The sequence below is a fragment of the Bubalus kerabau genome, chromosome 3 (assembly GCF_029407905.1).
Source record: "Bubalus kerabau isolate K-KA32 ecotype Philippines breed swamp buffalo chromosome 3, PCC_UOA_SB_1v2, whole genome shotgun sequence".
In the NCBI taxonomy this organism is placed as follows: domain Eukaryota; kingdom Metazoa; phylum Chordata; class Mammalia; order Artiodactyla; family Bovidae; genus Bubalus; species Bubalus kerabau.
Window position 1 is genome coordinate 105,574,518 of NC_073626.1, and position 14,927 is coordinate 105,589,444.

The 14,927-nt window shown below is 38.6% G+C and overlaps 1 long non-coding RNA gene across 1 annotated transcript in view; it reads right to left on the reverse strand.

Moving 5' to 3' along the window:
* Positions 1-14,927, reverse strand: part of LOC129646469 (uncharacterized) — a 270,429-nt gene that overhangs the window by 23,445 nt on the left and 232,057 nt on the right. The window lies entirely within an intron of this gene.

A 14,927-nucleotide genomic window follows, 5' to 3' on the forward strand; every position in this document is an offset into this window, starting at 1 on the left:
ATGGTGTCTACCACATCTCCAGACACACATATAGTTGAATATGGCAAAATTTATCTAAAACAGGGCTGGTCAGACATTTAGTAGAAAAGGCAGATGTCTACATGATACATGTTGAGAAATAGTGAAAGGCATTTCTGCCAAAAATATCTGTTCCATTCCCCCCACGTTCTTATTACCATTTTTCAACATTTAGAATTCTAATCACTGGTCATTATTTTTACACATCATTAAAAATCTTTACCAGAAAGCAAGGATATTATCTATGAAGACACTAATAAGTCATTAACACCTTACCTTGAATTAAATCAATCAGACCATACAGAGAATTTACTTAAAGAACCTGAGGAAGTATAACACCAAACAGGTAATTCTGACAAGTGAAGGGATTTTAAAAAGACAAATGTTAGCCTATTTCACAAGAAGAGCCCTAAAATACCTGGAGGTTTGTCAGGGGAGGCAGAATTGCAGTGAGTCATAATCACCAGGTTAGAGGAGGTGTGGAAAGGAGAAAACCTGTGACATCCTTTCCCTCCAGACAAACCAATACAAAACCTGAGTGCAATTGGCAGCTTTTGAAACACAATCGTATGTGATTTATACTCTCCATCGAAATGATACAAGATTTAGCTACAACTTGCAATACCTTATGCCTAATACCAATTTTGAGTGAGGTATAAATTTCTCAGCACTAGCAGGTGCCCCATCTTAGTCTGAACCAGAGTGTAGAGACTCAGCAAACACACATTAGCATTTGACAGTGAGACAAGTTAAGTGAAAGACTTGTGTACAATGCCACCAGTCACATTAGTCATAAAAATTATATGGTCAATTACTGAATGATTAAAGTTGCATCCAGAGAGTTCTGAGACAAGCGAGTAATGTCAGTTACAGTGCGTGTGTGCATGTGTGCGTGTGCGTGCATGTGTGTGTGTGTGTGTGGTGAGGGGAGGACATGCGACATAATGGAGGATTTGATGGAAGTGACTAATTCAAGCATGTGATCCAACATCCCTGGCAGGTAATCTTGTTCTAACACGCAGACACACCCTCACTTGTAGCTGAACGCTCAAGTCTTTTAGACTATTGGCCTATAATCACATACATCACTCTTGTATTCAGTAAAGAAGACTTCAAAATAACAGCATTTTATTGAAAATTACACTAGAGGAAATTCTCTGAAATAAATTAGCGATAAAAGAATGAAGCTGTTAAACGAATATATTTTTCATGCTTCAGGGCTATGTGTTTAACAGTTTTCTAACTGTTCATTTATATACATTAAAAAAAAAAACACCTCAGTTATTATCTCCTAGAGTTGAAATTAGATATTTAATTGAGTGGAGGGAATGAAAGTCGCTCACTTTTAGATATGGCGACTATTTAAAAATATTTCTGTAAAATGCTTCCTAGACCACCATTGGCCCAAATTCTTGGCAAACATTCCCGTGTGTATATATAGCTGTTTTTATAAATGTCATTCTGTAAGAGCTAACCCCTTCAGAAACATGTTTATCTTAATTAGGAAAGTCAACAGACTTCTAATAGGAAGAAATGGGTATTTTTCTCTGTGGTATCAGAGGCATCAAAAGATCCAGTTCTTCTGCCAAACCAATCTTTCTTCCTGCCTGCCTTTCAGACTCAGGTGACTGCAGACAGCTGAGCAGGCATTTTCCCCAAAGTCTCTATTGACCTGGCTCCAATCTTTGCTCTGTCCCCCCATCTCTCTCTCTGTGTCACTCTTCCTGGGTGAGTTCTTTTCTTCTTTTTTTTTGCCTTGGGAAACCTAGGGATATTCATGGCACTGAGGCAAATAATGTGGAATTAAAAACTAAATTCTTGAGGCCTTATCCTAGCAACAAGACCATCACCATCTGTTCAGAAGACAAGCCAGCTATTATCCACTGCATTCTTTATACAAACTCCATCACCTGTGAGGGGGAAAAAACTTGCCCCTTCCTGGGTTCTCTCTTTGTCACAGGAGAAAGAAATCTGTTTCCCTGTGATGCAGTAAAACCTAAAGAAAGCAAACACGATTGGAAGCACTTAGGACAAATTTAAAGAAATCTACCCAAAGGCCCTATACGGTCAACCCAAAATGTCTGATAATTGTCATCTGTGCATAATAAAACCTGACAAAAATATTGTTGATGTCTCTCAGCAGCCACTAAATTATTTAAATTAGAAAATAACAAATGGAGTGTGTGTGTCTGTATTTTGGTAGTAAAATGATTGTCATAGTCTCTCCTTTATTTTTAGCTTCAAAGATTTTATTCACCTTTCAAAAACTACAGCAAAATTTATGTTTTGGAAGTGGCATTAAAATGTTATTTCAGTACTTCAGGGTAAGAATCGATCTATTTAGACATTTAGTTTAGTCCAGGATGAAAGTTTTTCCTTGAGAAATATTTAAAACAGTACACAGTAACTCAGTGATATTTTGTGCAATAAAAATTATATTATTAGGGATACACAGTCTGTTTCCTCTCCTAAAATAGTTCAGTACAGAGGAAGACAATATCTGTAGATAGGATATTTGAAAACCCCAACCAGCATCCAAAGTCCAGATATATGATATAATTCCATATTATTTTCTTGCTAGAAAGAAATACACATGGAGGTATAATCCAATAAATTAAAAAAGAATAGATTTAATGACTCTCTACCTTGCGCCAAGCATTACATAATGTGCTATTGAGTATTTTTTTTAATTTGACATGATTTTTATGAAAAATATATCAACAAATAGAAGTGAAAGTGAAAGAGTTGCTCAGTCGTGTCTGACTCTTTGCAACCCCATGGACTGTAGCCCACCAGGTTCCTCTGCCCGTGGAAATCTCCAGGCAAGGATCCTGGAGTGGGTATCCATTCTCTTCTCCAGGGAATCTTCCCCACTCAGGGATTGAACCTGGGTCTCCTGCATTGCAGGCAAATTCTTTACCTTCTGAGCCACCAGAGAAGCCCCAACAAATAGAAAGTGTCCCTCAAAGCCTAGAAATAGTAGCTCTATAATTATAACTAACATTTGGTTGGTGATTATTACCTTAAAATCCATCCATCTTTTCTACATTATCTCATTTGATCCTGATAAAGAGTCTGTGATGCTGGCTGAGCAGTCATCTCTATCACTCAAAGATGAGGAAACCTAAATTTAGACAGGTGTGCTGTTTTCCCATGGTTCCCTAAGAATCCAAAATCTACTTCAACCAAATCCAAAACTAAAGTCTTTTTTTAAGGCATTATTTATATTTGTACCATCAGAAATAGAATACAAATAATGTGAAGATTCAGGCTAAAGCAACAATAGCTCTTCATTCTCTGGAACAGATTACTGATACGTTGGCTGATGTTCAAAAATATCATTTGTGTTGTACCTAGGCTCTGTTTTCATGAGTCAGTGTGCCCAAAGTTGTCTGTAAAATAAAAACTGAAGTAACCCATGTGACTGTTAATTATCTTCCTTTTTAAATTATACCTTGGATTCCAATCATCTGCATATTGGGCACTAAAAATTTCCTACATGTTTCCCACATTGCTTTTGCTAAAATTTTCCTAGTCAGAGCCACAGTTGAAAATCCTTGCCAATAAGGTAGGGATTCTGAGAAGCAGCTGAATCATTCTTTTTATCCCATCTGTGAATATGCTGGATCTGAAGGGAATAAAATCCCAATAGTTGGCTAATTTTAATGGATGGAAGTAATACATCTGTCTGGTTGCAGCATATCAGATTAGGACAAAGACACACATAAATATGGTAACCAGATAAGATATAGGAGAGCTAGGTCATAGAAGGATACTTTATCCCATAGACAGGTATTCAGATGGTGAAGCGAAAATTATTATATGTCATAATAATTGCCTCTAGTCAATTAGAGCCACTTAGTTATACAAAAATATTATAAGATATTTATCAGGACATAGTACAAAGATGTGCGTAGGAAAATAGATTTCACAAATATATAACATGGTATGATAACTGAGTAATATGTCTTTAGTAATGCTGTCAACTCAGTTTGAAGTCTACAAGAAAATACTTTTTCATAAGATTAATTTTCCCAGCAAAATACAACTAATACAAAAACAATTATGCAGAATCATTATTCCCAGCCTTCATTTTCAGATTAACTTAAAACAGGTGTTAGTGATGCTAACAGCAATGTTTTGATCCCCATGCGGCCTGGTGACCTCACTTTCTCTGTTCCTTGAATAGAGAACATAGCCTTTCCTTCTTAGTTCCTTATAAACACATGCTGGCAGTCACAAAGGAGAATTTCTGAAAGGGAAAAATAGCAGGATCAGCCAGCAGACTAAGGAAATGGCATATATACTCCTCAAAACTGATCATAGTTTATAAACATCTTTTCACTAAAAAGATTCATTTTAACTGGAGTGACCAACAATTCAGGTTTGCCTAGGACTTGAGGGAGTTTCTGTGATGAACTTTCTGTGCTGAAATTGGGAAAATCACAGGCAAACTTCAGTGAGTTGTTGACCCTACTGAGCTGTGAGATAAATTGGCTTACAGTTTAATTTGACCAGTACTCATAGTCTTTTAGCATTCCTTTACAAAACATTTTAGGAAAACGGGACTGAAAAGATCCAGGTTTCTATTTTGAGAACCAAGAGCTCTAAAATGCACTTCAGCAACAGAAATCTGGAGTTTCAAACTTCTTAATTTATGCAAGTAACTTTGTGAGTTCTGCCCACACTAAGACCATTGCTTGCCTTACTTCATTGACTCATCTTGTGCTACAATCAAGACTTATCTTGCCTTCCTTGTCGTCTGCCTACTGCTGAGTTATCCATTCATCCTATTATGCCTCTGTTCCCTTTACTAAGCCTGAGAGCCTGATAACTTGTTAATGATGTGAAACAACCAAAAACCTATCTCCATCCCACCATTTTTTAATAGCATGGAAATGCTTCCCTACTGTTTTAAGGGAAGAAAAAAAGATTCAATAGATTACCTTAGAGGTTGTCAGGGCACAAACTCATTACACTGTAAATTAATTTGTAAAAGGGGTGGAGGAGAAAGTATCAAGAATTTATGTCTTTAGTTGCTTTGAGGTAACTAAATGGTTAGTAAAAGAAAGTTTATCTTTTAGAAAGAGTCCAACAAGTAAATAGAGCAAGAACAATGGAATTAGAAAAATCACCAGCTTTCAACCCTGAAAGTAATGATGGATACAGGCAATGATCATCAATGAATGGAAAATCATTATTGAAAGATTATTGAAGAACTTTAAAAAGCTGACATGACTTTTCAAGTTTAGAATCATTTCAAACAGGGCACCTGGTCATTACATGTCTCACACAAAAAGCATACACTGAATCACATGTGAAATGTTCTAGAATGAAACTAGTTGTAGCAAATGCCTCTGGTGCTCACATCCCAGCCCTCTGCCCACCTCTGAGCTCAGCTGCAGTCTGGGGAATGGTTCCAGTTCACTGTGTGCAAGCACCAGCTTCCACGGAAACCTTCAACCAAGGGGAAAGGGAAGCCAGTGGTGAGCTTGAGAGGTGCTTCTAAACTCCCCAGAGGTCCCCGCTGAGCAGAGCTCTGCTGTCTACAGTTGTCACCTTGGCAACACAACCTTAAATGGTCTCGTTCTTCCTGGCCCACTCTCACTACTCCTCTGTCCTGTCTTCTGGAGTCACTTTCCAAATAAACTACTGGCACTGGCACTGAGGTCCTTCTTTGCAAGCCATGCTTTCAGAAGAGCTTTAGCTATAGAAACCTATATCGAATTATCTGTTTATAGGAAATACAGGAGACAGAGGAACAAGATCACTGTTGACTCAAGGGATGTCCAATTTTCCCAGGATGGATGACTGGTATTTCAAGCAAATAGAACGCCTGAAAATAAAGGATAGAAGGGAGGGAGGGAAGAACAAAGGAGAGGAATAGAGGAAGAAAGAAGCCTTTTGCAGATAGAGAGACCTACGTGACCACCAAGTAGAGTATTTACATGAACTCTGTTGAATCCAGATTTGAATAAACCAACAATAAAAAAAATTATCTTGAAAATAAATGGGGGAATTTGAATACAGTATTGGGTGATATTAAGAAATATTTGTTAATTTTGTTAGGTTGATTAGCAAAGTGAAGTGGTTATGTTTAAAAAAATGCCTTATAAAATGAAATTTATACTAACGTATTCATCAGTGAAATCATGATATTTTGTCTGGAATTGTTTAAAAATACTCCAGCTAAACAGCTTGGACAACAAGGAGATCAAACCAGTCAATCATAAAGGAAATCAACACTGAATATTCATTGGAGGACTAATGCTGAACCTCCTATACTTTGGCCACCTAATGCAAAGAGCTAACTCATTGGAAAAGACCCTGATGCTGGGAAACATTGAGGGCAAGAGAAGGGGATGACAGGATGAGATGATTAGATGGTATCATCGACTCAATGGACATGAGTTTGAGCAAACTCTGGGATATTAAGGATAGTTCATAGGGTTGCAAACAAACACAACTTAGAGACTGAACAACTCCAGCTAAAAAGCAAAAATAAACTGAGGAATAGGTGGAATCAGATTGCTAAAATGTTAATAATTGTTGAAGATGGTAATGCAAATAAGGAATCATTATCATTATTATTCTCTCTACTTTTGTTCATGTTACAATTGTATATAATGAAAAGTTAGGAAATAAAAAGTTAATGGTCTGAAAAACCCTGAATTCAAATGTGTGAAATAACATCAACTCTAATTTTGAAAGTGAAAGTTCATCGCACAGTCGTGTCCGACTCTTTACAATCCCATGGACTGCAGCCTGCCATGCTCCTCTGTCCATGGAATTCTCCGGGCAAGAGTACTGGAGTGGGTTGCCATTTCCTTCTCTAGGGTTTCTTCCCAACCTGGGGATTGAACCCAGGTCTCCTGCATTGCAGGCAGATTCTTTACCACTAGAGCCACTAGAGAAGCCTAATTTTACTTCTACTTTAGAAAGTGCAGGCACCGCAGTGATACCACTGGAAGAAATTCAGTAATCCCAACATTTGTCTGTCACCTCCTTTGTTACCAGGTGCATATTTCAGTGTAAATTATTTTGTCACTGGTTAGCATACTCTAGAGACTTCTTGCTGCTGCTGCTGCTAAGTCGCTTCAGTCGTGTCCAACTCTGTGCGACCCCAGAGATGGCAGCTTACCAGGCTCTTCTGTCCCTGGGATTCTCCAAGCAAGAACACTGGAGTGGGTTGCCATTTCTTTCTCCAATGGATGAGAGTGAAAAGTGAAAGTGAAGTCACTCAGTGGTGTCTGACTCTTCGCGATCCCATGGACTGCAGCCCACCAGGCTCCTCCGTCCATGGGATTTTTCAGGCAAGAGTACTGGAGTGGGGTGCCATTGTAGACCAAATGTTTGTGTTTTTCCCCAAAATTCATTTGTTAAAATCCTAACTCCCAAAGTGATGAGAGAGAATTAGGTCTAGATAAAGTCATGGGAGTGCAGCCCCTATAATGGAATTAAGGAAAACCAGAAGTCTCTCTCTGCATATGACACATAGCAAGAAAATGGCAGTCTGCAAACCGGGAAGAGCCTGCTTCCTCACCTCATTAGGAAGAGAACCTGTTATTATCTTGACCTTGGGCTTCCCAGCCTCCATGCCTGTAAGAAATGTCTATTTTCAAAGCCATCAGCCACCTTGTCTATGGTATTTTGTTATATAAGATACAGTTTCTGTGTGTACTTAGGAAACAAAAATTTATTTAAATATTAGCTTAAGCTAGATATTATAAGGAAGCTATAAAGAGGAAAATGAACATCTTATATTTATACTTTGAAAGTGTTTCCAAATGTATTATTTCTGTTGATTCTTAAAGAATCCCCAAGAGTGAAAGTTAAATAATATGCAGCAAAATTTAATGATGGTGAATATGAACTATCTCCCCTTCACAGATTACTGCCTTGTCATGGCGAAGGGGCTTGCGTAACTAAATGAAGCTATAAGCCATGCTGTGTAGGGCCACCTGAGATGGACAGGTCATGGCAGAGAGTTCTGAAAACACACGATCCACTGGAGGATGGAACGGCAAACCACCCCAGTATACTCACCATGAGAACCTTATGAAAGGACAGAGAGATATGAAACCAGAAGATGAGTCCCCAGGTTGGAAGGTGTCCAATATGCTACTGAAGAAGAGACAGAGAACTGCAAAATAGCTCAGAAAGAATGAAGCAGCTGGACCAAAGGAGAAATGATGCACGGTTTTGGATGTGTCTGGTGATGAAAGTAAAACCCAATGCTGCAAAGAACAGTATTGCATAGGAACCTGAATGTTAGGTCCATGAATCAAGGTAAATTGGAGGCAGTCAAGGAGGAGATGGTAAGAATAAACATCAACATCTTAGGAATCAGTAAACTAAAATGGACATGAATGGGCGAATTTAATTCAGATGACCATTATATCTACTACTGTGGGCAAAAATCCCATAGACAAAATGGAGAAGCCCTCATAATCAACAAGAGTCTGAAATGCAGTACTTGGGTATAACCTCAAAAATGACAGGATGATCTTGATTCTCTTCCAAGGCAAGCCATTCAATAACACAATAATTTAAGTCTGTGCTCCTATCCCTGATGCTGAGGAAGCTGAAGTCCATCAGTTCTATGAAGACCTAGAAGACCTCCTAGAACTAAAACCAGAAAATAGATTTCCTATTCATCACTGGGGATTGGAATGTAAAAGCAGGGAGTCAAAAGATACCTGGTATAACAGGCAAGTTTGACCTTGGAGAACAAAATGAAGCAGGGCAAAGGCTAACTGAATTCTACCAAGAGAATGCACTGGTCATAGCAAACACCCTTTTTCAACAACACAAGAGATGACTTTACATATGGACATCATGAAATGGTCAATACAGAAATCAAATTAATTACATTCTTTGTAGCCAAAGATGGAGAAACTGTATATAGTCAGCAAAAACAAGACTTAGAGCTGACTGTGACTCAGATCATCAGCTTCTCAAAGCAAAATTCAGGCTTAAACTAAAGAAAGCAGGGAAAACCGCTAGGATAGCCAGTTACTATTTAAATCAAACCCTGTATGAATATGCAGTGGAGGTAACAAATACATTCAAGGGATTAGATCTAGTAAACAGGGTGCCTGAAGAACTATGGATGGAGATCCATAATAATGTATAGAAGGCAGTAAACAAAACCATCCCAATGAAAAAGAAAAGCAAGAAGGCAAAGTGGTTATCTGAGGAGGCTTTATAAATAGCTGAAGAAAGAAGAGAAGCAAAAAGCAAGGGAGAAAGGGAAAGGTATATACAACTAAATGCAGAGTTTCAAAGAATAGCAAGGAGAGACAATACGGCCTTCTTCAATGAACAGTACATAAAACTAGAAGAAAACAACAGAATGGCAAAGACTAGAGATCTCTTCAGGAAAATTGGAAATACAAAGGGAACATTTCACCCAAAGATGGGCACAATAAAGGACAGAAATGGTAGAGACCTAGTAGACAGTGAAGAGATCAAGAAGAGATGGAAAGAATACATGGAAGAATTATACAAGAAAGGTCTTAATGAACTGGGTTACTATGATGGTGTGGTCAGCCACCCAGAGCCAGACATTCTGGAATGTGAAATCAAATGGGCCTTAGGAAGCACTTCTGTCAATAAAGCTAGTGCATGAGATGGAATTCCAGTGGAGCCATTAAAAACCTTAAAAGACATTGCCATCAGGGTGTTGCATTGAATATGTAAGCAACACTGGAAGACCCAGCAGGGGCCATAGGACCAGAAAAGGTGAATCCTCATCCCAATTCCCAAGAAGGGTAGCACTAAAGAATGTACTAACCATCGGACAGTTGCACTCATCTCCCATACTAGCATGGTTATGCTTAAAATCTTGCATGCTAGGCTTCAGCATTATGCAAACCAAGAACTTCCAGATGTCCAAGCTGGGTTTAGAAAAGGCAGAGGAACCAGAGATCAGATTGCCCACATTCGCTGGATCATAGAGAAAGCAAGGGAATTCCAAAAAAAAAAAAAACCTACCTGTTTCATTGACTACGCTAAAGCCTTTGACTGTGTGGTTCATAACAAACTGTGGAAAGCTCTTAAAGAGATGGGAATACCAGACCATCTTACCTGTCTCTTGAGAAACCTGTATGCTGGTCAAGAAGCAACCGTTAGAAGCCTGTATGGAACAGATGGCTGGTTCAAGATTAAGAAAGGAGTAAGACAGGGCTGTCTGCTGCCACCCTGTTTGTTTAACCTATATGCTGAGCACATCATGAGAAATGCCAGGCTGGATGAGTTACAAGCTGGAATCAAGATAGGCAGGAGAAACATCAACAACCTCAGGTGTACAGATAATACCACTATAACAGCAGAAAGCAAAGAGGAACTAAAGAACATCTTGATGAGGGTGAGGGAGGAGATTGAAAGAGCCGGCTTAAAACTAAATATTAAAAAAACTAAGATCATGGCAACCGTGTCCATTACTTCATGGGAAATAGAAGGGGAAAAGGTGGAAATAGTGACAGATTTCCTCTTCTTGGGCTCTAAAATCACTGCGGATGGTGACTGCAGCCATAAAATCAGAAGGCAATCGCTTCTTGGCAAGAAAGCTATGACAAACCTAGACAGTGTGTTGAAAAGCAGAAACTTTATTCTTCAGACAAAGGTCCATATAGTCAAGGCTATGGTCTTCCCAGTGGTCATATATGGTTGTGAGAGCTGGACTGTAAGAAGGCAGAGTGCCAAAGAGTTGATGCCTTCCAACTGTGGTGCTGGAGAAGACTCCTGAGAGTCCCTTGGACAGAAAGGAGATCAAACCAGTCAATCTTAAGGGAAATCAACCCTGAATACTCGTTGAAAGGACTGATGCTGAAGCTGAAGTTCCAGCATTTTGGTCACATGATGCAAAGAGCCAACTCACTGGAAGAGTTCCTGATGCTGGAAAAGATTGAGAGAGAAGAGGGGGTCAGAGGATGAGATGGCAGGATGGCATTACTGATGCAATGGCCATGTACTCAGGCAAACTTCAGAGATGGTGAGAAACAGGGAGGTCCGTGGGTTACAAAGAGTTGGACATGACTGGGCAACCAAACAAAAACATAAATTATCTGACATTAGCTACTTTATAGGGCTTCTGAGGTGGCACAGTAGTAAAGAATCCCTCTGCTAATACAGGAGACACAAGAGACATGGGTTTGATCCCTGGGTTGGGAAGATCCCCTGGAGTAGGAAATGGCAACCCACTCCAGTATTCTTGCCTGGAGAATCCCCATGGAGATAGAAGCCTGGCAGACTACAGTCCATGGGGTTGCAGAGAGTCCAACATGACTGAGCATACACACACACAGCTACTTTATGAATGTATAGTTGATCATACTCGGAAATGTCATGGTGAACCCGGAGCTTCTTGAGGGAAGAGTTTTTTTTAACATATTTGTGTTTGTGTCCCTAGCATGTAAAAGAGCATTTGACACATTATGTGCTTGCACTTAGTTGCTCAGGTGTGTCTAACTCTTTGGGACCCCATGGACTGTAGCCCACCAGGCTCCTCTCCTCATGGGGACTCTCCAGGCAAGAGCACTGGAGTGGGTTGCCATGCCTTCCTCCAGGGGATCTTCCCAACCCAGGGATCGAACCCAGGTCTCCTGCATTGCAAGCAGTTTCTTTACCATCTGAGTTACAAGGGAAGCCCAAGAATACTGGAGTGGGTAGCCTATCCCTTCTCCAAGAGAACTTCCTGACCCAGGAATCGAATCAGGGTCTCCTGCACTGCAGGCAGATTCTTTTCCAGTTGAGCCACCAGGGAAGCCCTTGACACATTATAGACATTTGATAAATATTAAGGCTTAAATTTTCTTAAATCCATTACAGAAGTAATAATTGCTCATCTGTCTACTTCTCTCATCATCACTAGTATTACATTAAACTAACATGGTCATTTTTTTTCTGGACTTTCTAACTGTTCTCCTTACATCTGCTGTTGGCAATACCAATTACATTGAAGATAGAGTATTTAAAAGTGCAAATATGATCACAGAACAACACTCACCCACATACACACCCACCCACCCCTAAAACTATTAAATTGTATTTCATGACTCTATTGCTTTTATTATTTTCCACATTTATTGTGTGATTATTTAATTGATCTATGTCTTTCCTAACAGACTTTAAATTCGATTTTTAGTGCAGGAACTTAATTAGTTTTTGTCCTCATTACCATCTCCAGGTCTCTACATAGTGCTTAGAATACAATATGTGGTCAAAAATACTCAAAAAAAATTCATCCAGTAGCCAAATCTAAACTTGTTTTGAGTTATTTTAGCATGTTACTTTCATTACCTGAATTGAACAGGTAAAATAAAATTATGGAGGAATATTCTTGTCAAAGACATTATTACTTTGCCAACAAAGGTCTGTCTAGTCAAAGCTATGGTTTTTCCAGTAGTCATGTAGGGATATGAGAGTTGGACTGTGAAGAAAGCTGAGTGCCGAAGAATTGATGCTTTTGAACTGTGGTGTTGGAGAAGACTCTTGAGAGTCCCTTGGACTACAAGAGATCCAACCAGTCCATCCTAAAGGAAATTAGTCCTGGGTGTTCATTAGGACTGATGCTGAAGCTGAAACTCCAATATTTTGGTCACCTGATGAGAAGAACTGACTCACTGGAAAAGATCCTGATGCTGGGAAAGATAGAAGGCAGGAGGAGAAGGAGACGACAGAGGATGAGATGGTTGGGTGGCATCACCGACTCAATGGACGTGAGTTTGAGTAAGCTCCAGGAGTTGGTGATGGACAGGGAAGCCTGGGTGCTGCAGTCCATAGGGTTGCAGAGAGTCAGACATGACCGAGCAACTGAACTGAACTGAATTCATTATTGTCAAATTAATATAATTGTTTCTATTTAACCAGTCACTACAATACCTGTAATATTACAGCTTACTATTAACAGAAAAGCAGCACCTACATCTCCTTGACACAGAGTGACCCTGCTTGTCAATTCAAAGAAAACACTGAAAGAAACTCATTTATCTGTCTTTACCTATAATGATTATGTAGAAAGTGAAAGCATATTTGGCAGCTTTCAGAAGCATAAGCAATTCTAAATGGACAATAGGCAGTAAGTGGAAGCTGTAAAAAATTCCCATTCTGTTTGAGTCATTTGACTTTCAGCTCTGTGGGGAAACTTGTTTTACAGAAAAAAATGCATAGAAAACTCAAACTTACTACAGGTAAATTTCAGAGCTTGTTATTTGAGAAAAAAAAAAAAAGAATTTTGAAGAACATTTGCAACCTGCTTTTTTTTTTATTGCTGGGTCCCAAGGCATGGCTTCCCAGAACTTTCCTTGTTAGTCCTAGGAGTGATGCATCTTTTGCTCTCTCAATAGCACCACATCTCACATTATCATCATCCATGTGCTCATGTTTCTTTCACTGGTTTATAAATGTGTGAGGTCAAGATCTGGTTCTACCCACAGTAGGTGCTAAAGTTCAATAACTCTATTGAATGTCGTGATCTAATTTACAAAAATTCAATTTATACTGATGACTTCTGTGACAATATTCACTGTGTTAAGTAGAAGATGCACCAAGGTACATGGGCCAACTGTAGTAGGAAAAAATCATCACAGATGGACTGGCCCAAGGAGGGTAATGGTGATCGGGGCTGAGTTTGTCTTTGGAGTTCTTTTCCCAGCTCTGAACTCCATGTTGGTACCACTTCAGATCATCACCCTATCTTTTGTTCAATGGAATTAGGATTTAATGAGTTTCACTATGTATGTATTGATATTGAAGACCCAGGTAAAGTATCTGATTAATTTTTTAAATAATTTTAAAGTGAGATTTTACTTAAAGGAAATATCATTACATTATAGCAGTTTATAATATTATGATAGAATAAATTCTTTGCAAAGTTTTTATTGAAAAACCTTTTTGAAAAGGTTTTACTATCTACAGAAGGATGCCAGCTTAAAGTTCATAGAATATTAAAACAGGAAAAGTTTTGACATAATTTCTGGTTTAATACACTAAAGATTCAAAAAGATTAAGTGATTTTATTAATCAGCTGATAACAGATATTTATTCAGCACCTCCTGTACTATGCAAGGTACTAGGAACACAAAGGTGAATAAGAACAAGAATCTGATCACAACGAGTTTCCAGTGCAGCAAGGCACAAAACCTCCGAAAACTATGGCCCACATCTTCCACATGTAGAGGAGATATTTACAGACTCTCAGCATTTAGAAAAAAATGTGGCTTTTCAGTGATCATCTTGATGAGCATATTAGTATTCATGGGGTGCTTATGTCTCTCCATAGGTACCATTGTTGTGGAACATATTCCATCTGAAAAGAAATAACCCCCTGAAGGGTGTGCATTTTGAATCTAAATAGTACCCTTTCTTTTTGAAATTTTAATTTTTGGAACTTAATAGAGAGTCTACTGGTACCAGAAAGACTACATCTCCCCAAAATCATCTTAAAGTAGCTATAGAATCCCAAAAGGCTAATGAGTTCTTCAGAGTTTCCCTAGTTATGGAGAGGAAATCATTAGTAACTTAAGACAGAAATAAAGAAATCATCTAATTAATGTATTCAGAGTTGAATCTTAATGTCCAATTATTCTCTTGATTTCACACAACCTAGTAACAACATAACATAGTCAGCAACATTGTATTCATGTTGGAAGAATTAAGGGAAAGATAGCCTTGTGGGGGAAGGAAGAATATTTTTTAATCCTTTCCTTTTCTCCCATACAATAAGCTAATCTTCTGCTTAAGTTGATCATGTTTTAAAAAAAGAAAAACAAGTAACCCCACAGAATTTACCTGAAAACAATGTTGTGCTGAAAAGTCAGAATTATATTAATTAAAGCTTATAAAATATAATTTAAACAAAGGTCAGTCTTTTCAACTCCTTAAATATGAACAAATGATTTTTCTAT